We start from the raw sequence: 9,200 nt of genomic DNA, 5'->3' as shown, positions 1-9,200 counted from the left end.
TTGCATTCTGGCCAAGGGGTTCTGGGGCAGGGTGGTAAACTCACTGCCAGCTTGGTATAATTTCAGATGCTAATCTTTCCCATCTATCTGCTATAATTGACTTTTTAGAGTCTTCAAATAGTTGTTCTATGAATGCTGCCCAGGTTTTTTAGTTGTACTCTGTGGCAGGGACATTTTGGCATGAGCTTACTCTGTCTTGTCTGGACCCCTGAAAGATAAATTTTTAATTTTAATTTTTTGTTTCAGTGAGCATTTACTATTTTCAACCAGAAGCATAATGGGTAGCAAAACTATTTGCTTGTGCACATATGGTATCTGCCGTAGTACACAGTTTGCCCAACCACAGGTGGTGGACAGCTAAGAGGTTGGGCATCCCCAGAGAACTGGGTGACATTCTTCAAAAGCAGAGAGTAAATATTTTGGGTTTTGCAGGCCATTTGGATTCTATTTCAGCTATTCATCTGTATTGTTATAGTGTGAAAGTAGTCACAGACAATATGTAAATCAATGAGCCTGGCTGTGTTCCAAAAAAAGATTTTTTGCAAAAATAAGCAATAGTCTTGTTTGCCCTGGGGGTTGTAGTTTGTTGACCACTGATCTGAGAGATCAGGTCTAGTTGATAGCAGTTATCTTCCTCTGTAGTGAATTCCTTTATCCTTCTGTTTTGACCACCCTGGAGCAAGGGTTTCTATCCTGGGAGTTCATGATCTCAGAAAAGAAAAAAAAAATTATCTTTATTTTTACTAATCTATAACTAAATTCTAGCATTTCATTTTATCATGAATGCAGGCAACAAAAGACAGTAGTATTAACAGTACCTGTGACTTTGCTACCAATAGAAACCGCAGGTCTTATAGCACATCGTATCAGTTCTTATAGATATTCTGAAATATTGTTTATGCTCATCACTGTTTCATAACCAGGGAAATTCTCCCATCTGTCACTAGGCTTTGTTCTGAGTATTAAAAAATTATTACATGTTACATATCACACCATAGATGGTGATGGGCCTGCCATCCCAGAGTTCTTGGCTCTTGCTTATTCTTTTTTAAGATAATTTATTGAGGTGAGGCTCACATAACATAGAATTAACCATCTTAAGGTGACTGATTGAGGTATTTAGTACATTCACAACATTGTACAACCACCACCTTTAACCAAATATTTCCAATCACTTGGAAGTTAAACTCCTTACCCATTAAGTGGGTAATGCTAATTTCTCCTCTCTCCCCATCCCCATATCTATGGATTTATCAATTCTGGATATTTCATATAAATGGAATCATACAATATATGATTTTTGTGTCTGGTTTCTTTCACTTAGCATCATGTTTTGAAGACTCATTCATATTGTACCATATGTATTGTACCATATTGTACCATCAGTACTTTATTCGTTTTTGCACTAAGATGGCATTCCATTATATGTATGTACATCAATTTGTTTATCTAGTCATCCATTGGTGGATGGCTGCCTTGTTTCCATCTTTTAACTATTGTGAATAGTGCTGCTATGAGCATTGTGTATAAGTGGACTTGCTTGAGTACCTGTTTTCAATATATATATATTTTTAGAAGCACACTATGGTAGTTAATATTATCTTTTCAAGAACTCCTGTTGTGAGCATTAAACGAAGTATGGGCTTTGAGTCTGTAAGCCCAGATTCACATACATAGGAAGAAAAAAGCAAACCGTGATCCATGTACATAGATGAAAACTAAAGGCTCATGGTTAATCACATTGTTGTGTTTACCAGTCTACAAACCTAGAAGGCAGAAGTCACATGCCTTTTAGGTCTTTCCAGATGTCCCATGAGGTATGTGTACTTTTTTTTAAGTTGAGCAACCTCATCATCCTTCAGCTTCTGGTTGGTCACACTAATCCCTGAGACTTCAGGAAGCAGAGAAGGCTCAGGAAGATTTCATTCTCTATGCCATATATTACCTTTATCAGTGTCTACACTGGATGAATTCTGGATAGATTTTTTTTTCACATGTATTCAATGAGATCAGTCACACTTAATCCAACAGCCCAGTTGATGCATCCTCTTAGCTTGATGACATCATAGGTACTTTCAACCATCATCTTATGCACTTCCTTCCAATTTTCACTGTCGTTGTCTGTTTCCATTTCTGGATTCAGTTCCTGAGAGAAACACTTGCCACATTTACTCCGCTCCACGCAGCCACACTTGAGTCACCATGTTCTCCCAAAATCTATCCATGGCAGCTGCTGGAATGAATGCCAAGTTTTTCAGGCATAAGATAGTGAAATCTAGCAGAATCTAGATTATACCCACTTCCAATCACACAGTTCTTGGGTAGTCCATTTAGTTTCCAGGTAACATATGTGATAATACCCACAGGGTTGGAAACTACAATTATGATACAATTAGGACTGTACTTGACTATCTGAGAAATAATGAATTTGAAGACATTATCATTCCTCTGTACCAGACTGAGATAGCTCTCTCCCTCCTGCTAGTGGACTCCTGTAGTTACCACCACAATCTTAGAATTGGCGATCACAGAGTAATCTTTATCTGCCACAATTTTAGGTGTCTGAAAAAATAAGCTCCCATGTTGCAAATCCATCATTTCTCCCTTGAGTTTATCTTCCAAAATATCCACAAGGGCAAGTTCATGAGCCAGAGACTTTCCTAGAATGCTGATGGCGTATGCCATACCAACTTGTCCAATGCCCACTACAGTGATCTTATTATTTGGGATGGTTGCCTCTTCTTCTGTGACTGGTGCAATCAGTTTTTCCTTAAGAGTTGCCATTGTGCGGGATGAGCACTTGGTGTTATGCTATATGTTGGCAAATTGAACTCCAATAAAAAAAATTTAAAAAAAAGAGTAGCCATTGTGCCTAGGAAAGAAACAGCTGTAAGAGCCGTGCAACAAGACGATGCCAGCTGCATGAGCCTCCTTGGGCACAGGATCTGCTGAACTTTTTTTTTTAATAGACCTAAGAATGAAATTATAGGGTCATATGGTAATTTTATGTTTAACCTTTTAAGAAACTGCCAAACTGTAAGTGGCCAAACCATTTTGCATCCTCATCAGTAATGTACAAGGCTTTCAATTTCTCTAAGTCCTCACCAACACTTTTTTGTTTTTTTGATTATAGCCATCCTAGTGGATGTGAAGTGGTACCACATTTGTGGTTTTAATTTGTCTTTTTCTAACTAATGATGCTGAGCATCTTTTTCATGTGTTTATTGGCCATTTGTTTATCTTTCTTGGAAAAAATGTCTATTTTGCCCATTTTTAAGTTCTGTTGTTTGTTTTTTGTTGTGAGAATTATTATATATTCTGGATACTAGACTGTTACCAGGTTTATAATTTGCAAATATTTTATCTCATCTGTAGGTTGTCTTTTTGCTTTTCTGATAATGTCCTTTGGTGCCTGTAATTTCAAAAGAATTTTAATTTATCTGTTTGTTGTTACTGCTCATGGTTTTGGTGTCATATCTAAGAATCCATTGCCAGATCCAAGGTCATCAAGATTTACACTTCTATTTTCTTCTAGCAGTTTTATAGTCTTAGTCCTTATGTTTAGGTCTTTGATCCATTTTGAGTTGATTTTTGTATATGGTGTAAGGTAAAGGTCCAACTTCATTCTTTAGCTTGTGGATATCCACAGTAAGTTTGTTGAAAAGACTGTCCATTTCCCATGGACTGTCTTGGCACCCTTGTTGAAATTGGTTGACCATATATGTGAGGGTTTATTTCTGAGCTTTCTATCCTATTCCATTGGTCTCCGTGTTTATCTTTACGCCAGTACGAACATAATTTCTTTTATTACTATAGCTTTGTTGTAGACTCTGAAATCTGGAAATGTGGTTCTTCCATTTCAAGATTGTTTTGATTATTTGGAGCCCCCTGCAATTCTATATGAATTTAAGATTTGGCTTTCCCATTTCTTCAAAAAAGGCTATTGAGATTTTGATTGAGAATGTATTGAATCTATAGATATCTTTGGGGAGTACCAACATCTTAACAATATGAACTATTCCACTCCATGAACACAAGCTGTTTTTCCATATATTTAGGTCTTCTTTAATTTCTTTCAGCAATGTTTTATTGTTTTCAGCACATACGCCATTTGCCTCCTCAGTTAAATTTATTCTTAGGTTATTTTTGTTTGTTTAGGATGCTGTTGTAAATGGAATTGCTGTTTTAATTTCCTTTTTGAATTGTTCATTGTTGGTGTATTGAAACACAAACTGATTTTTATGTGTTGATCTTATGTCTTTTAACTTTGCTAAATGTATTACGTCTGGTAGCTATTTTGTAGATTCTTTGGGATCTTGTACACATGGGATCATGTCATCTGCAAATAAAGATAGTTTGTTTCTTCCTTTCCAATATGAATGCCTCTTATTTATTTTGCTTGCCTAATTGGGGGAGGTCTTCCCCTGTGGGTGTGGGTCACTCACTTTCTTTCTTTTTTAGTCTTTAGTACCCCTGCCATTGCTTAAGGAAGAGGGCCTTAATCTGGAGCTCTAATAAGATTTGGGAATAAGATTTAGAAGGTCTCTGAACTTGGGCGGGAAAAAAATTACATCTTTATTTTCACCAACCTATGGTTAACATTTAATATTTCTTCCTATTATGAAAGTAGTCATCAGGCATTAATGGAATTAGCAATAACTGATTTTGTCACCAATAGGATTAACAGATACTTCACATAGATTATTTATGGTTGTCATGACTTCAAAATTAGAGTCATTATTAGACCTATGGCTAGATCTTGTATTTAACACAGAGCTTTTCAGAGCAGTAGTATGTGGACTGGTTCCAGTCCATGCACCATCACAGCTTCATGACAAGGGAATTCAAGAATTGAGTGTAAACGTTTAGAAGCTTTTTTTTTTTTTTTTTTTAATTTATTTATTTATGATAGAGAGAGAGAGAGAGAGAAAGAGAGGCAGAGACACAGGCAGAGGGAGAAGCAGGCTCCATGCACCGGGAGCCTGACGTGGGATTCGATCCCTGGTCTCCAGGATCAGCCCTGAGCCAAAGGCAGGCGCTAAACCGCTGCGCCACCCAGGGATCCCCGTTTAGAAGCTTTTATAATAATTTGACAAAATAATGTTTTTGAATCAAATAATAAAAATTGGGGGTTTGTATTTCAAATTATCTTTTATTTCATTTTTTAAAAATATTTCTTTATTTATTCATGAGAGGCACAAAAAGAGAGAAGTAGAGACATAGGCAGAGGGAGAAGCAGGCTTTCTGCAAGGAGCCCAATGTAGTACTCAAACCTGGACGCCGGGATCATGCCCTGAGCCAAAGGCGGATGCTCAACCGCTGAGCCACCCAGGCATCCCTACTTCATATTTTTATTCTATTTATAGAAGTTGTTAGTCCAAGAAGGATCAGGCAAGCAAATTGGTCCTTCCCCACAGATAGTGTGAAAAGCACAATTTAATGCATTAACAAGGAAGTATGCATTTAACAATATTTTGATAATGATATTTCAACATAATTGGTTCCCTTTGTCATCTTGTGCTGTTTTATTTAAAATATTATTCTGAGTTGTGCAGTTGGTCAAGTGACTGGCCCTTGGTTTCAGCTGTCTCAGAGTCATGGGATCAAGCCCCACATGGGGCTCCTTACTCAGTAAGGAGTCTGCCTGGGAGTCTTTCTCCCTCTTCCTCTGCTCCTCCCACTCATGCTCTGTCTCTCTGTTTCTCTCTCTCAAATAAATAAATAAATAAATAAATAAATAAATAAATAAATCTTAAAAAAAAACAACCTGGGTTGTTCAGTGGTTGAGTGTCTGCCTTTAGCTCAGGTAGTAATCCCAGGGTCCTGGGTTCAAGTCCAGCATCAGGCTCCCCGTGGGGAGCCTGCATCTCCCTCTGCCTGTGTCTCTGTTTCTCTCTCTGAATCTCTCATGAATTAAAACAACGATAACAACAACAACAACATTACTCTGAGGTAGGATCAATTTGCTTCGCTGGAAGGCCAATGGAATCCAAGGCATAGAAAGGTTAGGGATGTTTGAGAAGGGGCTCTGGGACCCTGTACAGGCTTATACTTAAGTCTCAGAATGAATACAGTCTTATCCCTCATCTCAGCCCCGGGACATGAGAGACTGCCCATCTCCCCCGTCTCTTGGGCATGATGAGGTTCCAGTATATCCATGTCAGCTTCCCTTCCAATTTTCCCTACATACTCTAATTTTCCACTCTAGATCCATAGATGGATTCTCCTTTTCCTTTAGCTTATCATCATATTAACTATGTTCTTTCTTATGATTGCCAAAATTAGGAATAACCTCTCATAGAATTTGTACTTGCCTTAATTTTATCTATACTTCAAGGTCCAGCTGAAGCCCAACCCCTTCAAAGGAGACCAAGAAGACATGTCCACCTACACAAATATTTTCCTCCTCTAAGCTCCTATATGGCCACGACCTGGCAGGATAGAAGGAAGACTGGGCAGAAAATATGGGCAGATGTAGGGTGTCCATAGTACTGAATAGTTGCAGCCATCCTAGCTGGGATCAGAACAATTATAGCCAGCAGAGCGGAGGGAACACATTACTAAGTAACGTCAAACTGTGCCGAGTGTTACGGAGATAAGTTCTTGTTAAATAAAATGTCCATTTTATAGATGAGGAATTGAAAGTACCAAGAGGAAAATAGCTCTTTTTGCTCCTACGTCTATCCGGGTTTTTCCCACCCCTGACTAGTATCTGCCTGTTAACAAAGGCAGAGCTGGTAATCTATTTGTTCAGGCCAGACATGATTAGATCAAGCCTACTTATGAGTCAGGATCTCTGGTATTAAAGAACTTGCCCGTGCGTAGGTCTCCATTTCTGGCCCTCTCTTCTGTTCTTATGGTGGCCTTTCTCTCCAGCCATCACAGGCACGCGTAAGCAGTTGACCTTTGCTATTGGCTTAGATTTTAATTCTCCAAAATAGCTGCAAGAGGCCTCTGGTAATTAATATCCAATAATATCACCCCCAATGCAGAGCTGAGCACTTTGATTCGATATCCCCTGATGGATGGACTGGTGGTTCCTTCCCTAACTTGTAGCCTTGTCCTTCCTGTAGATAGGCTACTTATACACACTAATGTTTGTGATTAACAGTGTGGCATTTAGAACATAATAAATTGGCCTTAGGACTGCCTGAAGCTAGAATCTGGATTAGCAGAAGATACGTTATTAACGTTTGAGCACTGGCCCCAGTATCTTCCATCCCCCCTTCACTCTTACCTCTCACCATCCCCTGAAATCAAGGTCTCACTGGATTTCCAGGGTGACGAAATGAGTCCAAGATTGGTCAGACTCGTAGAGTCTTAGGAAACTTATTTAGCCCTTGGGGTAGGTGTCTATTAGAAGAAAGAGGTGAGCAATGTGACATCTCCAGCTCAAAATGTAAACCCTTCCTTAAATTCCAGAGACAAAGCCTTTTCTCCAAATTAGAGCATCTTTTCCAACCACCTCCTAACTCTGCTCTCTCCCACCATGACAACCACCCATCTTAATAAGCAGTTGGAATCATTAGTAAAGGAGGCAAATGAATAAAATTTATGGTGATTCTCTTCCTCTTTCTTCTTTCTCCTCCTCATCCTCCTTTTTCATCAAAATCTTCATCATCATCATTCTCATCACTAACATTTGTTATATCTTCCCATGGGCCAAACACTAAACCTAAATGACTTCATTTAATCCTCTCATTGTCCCCATGAAACACATGCTATTATTATACTGTTCTCTTTCCTGTTGGAGATGTTGTATAGCATGAGGATTAAGAATTCAGGTTCTTGAATTGGAGGACTTGAATTCAAATCTTTCTTTAATATTTACTGCCCATGAGACTATAGGCCATTTACTTGAACTCTATAAACTTGATTTCCTCATCTATAAAGAAAGATAATACAGTGTCTACCTAGTGCTTAAGAGTCCTACTAAAGGTGGAAAAGAAAGAGGGGTAAGACAGGAAGGGCTAGATGTAGTTACAGAAAGACGTTTCTTACAAGTAAGTTGTGTGATTTGGCTATAAATTAGGAAAAAATAAGATAAGTGAGTGATTACAAAGAGTTGATTGAATTAGAAGAATTAATATTTTGGTCCAAAATGTTATGAGAGGTACACAGGCTACAATTTCCAACATTCCCTGGTTCAGAGGCTGGAGAGCCATGTCCTGAAATGGTCACATAGTCTTGGGTGTGGGAATCTGGGGAATGTATACAGCTGGAAGTCAACTGGAGCCCACTGTTATCCAACTCTCCCCCTGAGGCATTCCTCTTTGGTTCTTATACTGGCTTCAAATACTGTTGGGAATGTTAGGATGGAAGGGGCTCTCTCCCCACTCCTGTGTCTCCCTCTGCCTTTTGGGCTCTGCTGGGCCAGATGAGAGGACATCTCCTGCATACTCACTCCTATAAGTGACCAAGGACATGGGCTTGGAGTACAGAAAGTACCATCTCTCTCAGCTCTCTCACTCCTTCTTACATGTGCACACTCACATACACACACACACACACACACACACACACACGGGTGAAATGCTTGTTAGACTTGCTGTGTATATGAAAAGTGTCAATGCCTGTTTTCCCAAAACTTGTATGAGAACTACACAGCCTTATACACAAGAAAACAGACACTTCCAGAAAACAAGACTCTTCCAGATCTGGTGGTCTCAATTTGTGGACTGGATTTCAAAAGGATGTATCAGGTTTAGTGGTTGGAAACTTCCACTGGAATTTTTCTTAGAAATAATATTCTTAATGGTAGTTGTGTCCCCATAAAAGGGGACATATCACTGAATATGGCTCAAATGCTGTACAACCTCAATAAAAATATGAAGCTATATTCCTTCAAAATTCAGAAGTAGAGCACCAAATGCTAACAGTGACTATGAGAAAGGCTTGTTTTTTTTTCCCTCTTGACTGTTGGTGGTTGATAACAAGAAAACTTATTAGAGGAGGAAAAAAGGGTTGATAAAGAATTTAATAGTCTCTGGACAACAGTAGATAGCATTAAACATTTTCATTTTTCCTGAAGTGTATCCTAAGCATTATTCATCTCAACCTTGATTAAGGTTGTTTTTGCTTGCATTTAGACAACAGAGAGCAGATGAGAGAAGAGGTAGGGGGAAGGGAGAAGAGACAAGGAAGAGGAGAGAGTGTTTAAAAATGAATTCACAAATAATGAATGTATTGCTTGGTGTAAA

At 38.7% G+C, this 9,200-nt stretch overlaps 1 pseudogene; it reads right to left on the bottom strand.

Annotated features, from left to right (window-relative positions):
- Positions 1–1,780: 1,780 nt before the first annotated feature.
- On the bottom strand, positions 1,781–2,784 carry LOC129497596 (L-lactate dehydrogenase B chain-like; annotated as a pseudogene).
- Positions 2,785–9,200: the final 6,416 nt, after the last annotated feature.

This window comes from Nyctereutes procyonoides, unplaced genomic scaffold (genome assembly GCF_905146905.1).
Source record: "Nyctereutes procyonoides isolate TBG_1078 unplaced genomic scaffold, NYPRO_anot_genome, whole genome shotgun sequence".
NCBI classification, from domain to species: Eukaryota; Metazoa; Chordata; class Mammalia; order Carnivora; family Canidae; genus Nyctereutes; species Nyctereutes procyonoides.
This window is presented reverse-complemented; position numbering and strand designations above follow the sequence as displayed.